Below are 3,230 nucleotides of genomic sequence, written 5' to 3'. Positions count from 1 at the left end.
GCCCAGGGAAGTGGTTGAGTCCCCATCCCTGGAGGTATTTAAAAGACATGTAGATGCGGTGCTTAGGGACATGGTTTAGTGGGCCTGGTGTTGTTGGGTTGATGGTTGGACTCGATGATCTTAGAGGTCTTTTCCAACCTTAATGATTCTATGATTCTATGATTCTATGATCAATATCTATAAGCTTCCAAGTCTCATTAATGCACTTATATATTATAAACACATTTACCCGCAACACAGAATACAACTCTTAACTAGATATTACAGAATTGCCCAACTGAATCAAAACAACCTCCAACAGGAGGTCTCAGGCTGCCGTTGTCCAATACACAAAACCTCTCACTCTTAAGCCACAGGGCACTTTTAAGAAATGGCTATTACAATACATAATATTGCAGTGAGAAAGGGTAATAAGTAGAGAGAAGTGTCCAAATGCACTTTTGCTCTCAAGTTCAAGGGAATTCTTATCCTGATCCACAGCTGGAACAGAAGCAGATACCTGCCCTTCACATTTTTGGCGTTATAGGTTGAGCAAATGCACATCTGATCTGTGACATGCTATGAGTGACTGACAAGTGCACTTTTATGAGTGTGGTTTCGAGACAACGATTCAGGAATATTCTCGCTTCCTCCGTGATGCCTTCAGAAGGAAGCCTGTCAACACAGTTACACTCACAGCAGGCTAATGTTTCACTTCTAAGAACCTTCTGAGATACAAAAAGCTTAGTCTATCCTGTCATCAAACATCCTTAGCCTGGCACAGGTATCAGTTTATCATCTAGGTAAGACAGCATGAATCCTGATGTAGCTACTTCAAGAGGAGAAAAGGCATACCTAATAAAGCTGCTCTTCTTCAGACCACTGCCAAATGATACTACATTGTTAGCATTATTCTGTGAAATACAAAAGCTTTGTAAAATAATGTGTTCCAATTCTCCTTATTCCACATTTCCAGCACTGTGACGCCACTGCAATTAGAAGCCTATTTCTATCCTCCAGCTTTCTGACATGTGGTCACTGCGGCAGAATGGAAGGAATCTGTGAAATACAGACGACACTAATGTGCCATCCTGGGAACCTTTGGTATGCGAATCATAGCTAAGGCCAATTTTGCCACTATTCTAGTTAGCATCACTCTCTCAAAGTGACTTTCTGACACCAGGCAGAAGATTAAGAGTGAAGAGATGCTAATTAAGATACATGCCCATCACACAGTTCCTGGAACAGATCTAAACAAGAGAATGTTTGATTTATTAGTCCCAACAGCCTTGCCCATTGGCCCTTGCTGGACACACAGAGCAGGTGACTCTCACTGAAGGCTCCCAGGAGTCATATTATTGTCAAAATTCTATTGAGCTTTGTATTCAATCCCTTGTATCAGGGTCATTAGGAGAAAGGAGTCCCCACTTTATTTAGGGCGATGTTTAAAAATGATTTATTGTTACTCAACAGACTGTTGAATAACTATCATCTCCTTTACCAAACAGGCTGAATATACAATACTATTGTATTAGTCTGTATTCTGTGCACATCATTTCTTATCAGCATAACAGAGCATTTGTATATACAAAACTGCATTTCATCTTCATTTCCAGTCCAACAACAAAAGATTCAGATGCGAGTTCTTATTGAAACCAATATAACACTGCGAAAGAGGAAGGGGAAAAGAACATTACAGCAATGTCACAATGTCACCCTAATCTAAGAGGTGTAAGCCGGTCTATGGAGTGAATGTGCTGGAATTCATATCTGCAGCATTGTCTGACAAAGATAAAGCAACTTAAAACATCCTCTGTATCAGTGAATGTGAAAAAGACTGGAGCTGGCCTCTTCAAACAAATCATTTCATGAAACAAAGGGCCAGAAATCATGTTTCCAAGGCTTGTTTGGGAAACAGGAATTCCATTTCACAAGCATGTGATGGGTTAGAAAATAGTTTTAATTCCATACGTTAATAAAACTCAGAATTTTAGGAATATTTTAATGGAAAAAGCTCACGATCTCTCCATACAGCTCAGTCTATAAAGCCGTCTGCCAGCATATGGAGAGAAGGATTTCGACCTTTGCTCTTTCAAGGCTTCCAACCCACTCATGTCAAGCAAATGCCCATAGTAACAGGGTTATTCTCATGTGGGCGATTTGTTCCTTCCTAATTTGATCATAAATTCTTGTCTGGGCTAAGAAACCTGCCCCAAAATGTCAGTGCAACTATTCTGTTTCTGTGAATTGTTCTGATGGGAAATAGTTTCATTTTAATCTTTGACCAGTTTATTTTTAGCATCAGCTAGAGTCCCCTCTTTTTGAATACTAAAAGAAAACTCCTGTGCTACTAACCCCCAGAGAGATGAGTACAGCTGATCTGAGTATTCAGTTCAGGCTAATAGAGAACAAGCACAATCACAGACAAACCCAGCCTCCTGCAGCAACATTTTAAGTAGGAGCTGGCAAGCTCAGGAAAAGGACAGGGCACAGGCCTATGGTGCAAGAAGAGGTGCTACAGCAACTCATGACTTGCAAGTGGATTTACATTTTACATGAAGAGATGAAAACAGCCTCTATTCTATTTGGGAATTCCCAAGGTAAATGGAAATAAATCAGTTGTGAGCGCATTTCAGCTGGGAAATTGTGATGTTTAAACACTGCATGGTTTAATGCAGTGAAATTGTAGAACAGCTTCTTGTTATGTGTAAAGGGGGGCAGAAGAATTGACCTTGTTTCTTGATGGCCCTTAGTTTGTGGAAGGTTTCTGCAGCAGGGAGAATTGGAGCTGATCACCTAGTGGACTTTTTCAGCTTCATATGTTTTTGTAACTCTTAATAAATGGAGAAGCACCAGGGTTTGTGTTCTTAAGCATGTTTCTATCTGCTGTTAAATAAAGCCTGGCTTCTAACTTGAAGTGTACTGGTTTATAACCAATCAAGACTGTTAATCTCTTCCAGCTTTACTTTTATGGAATGATTATTCTGAAGAAGTCAACTAGTTTTCTGAATGTGTATCTATTTAATGCTTACAGTAGTTTCTAAGGAATTATACAGAACTGTTAGGCAAGTAAGTACATATTTTGCCATTATGTTGTCTTCGCTAAAAATAAGAGGGCAACTTACTTCTACTACTATCTTCCTGTAAAACTATAGTCATGACAGGGTGGTTTATTGAGTTTAATGGCACTGGTAATGGCTATACAATAAGAAGCATTTATAATGTAGTTAACACAGCTATGAATTAAGGTG

Source organism: Pygoscelis adeliae, unplaced genomic scaffold (genome assembly GCF_000699105.1).
Source record: "Pygoscelis adeliae isolate BGI_AS28 unplaced genomic scaffold, ASM69910v1 Scaffold4, whole genome shotgun sequence".
Classification (NCBI taxonomy): Eukaryota; Metazoa; Chordata; class Aves; order Sphenisciformes; family Spheniscidae; genus Pygoscelis; species Pygoscelis adeliae.
This window is presented reverse-complemented; position numbering follows the sequence as displayed.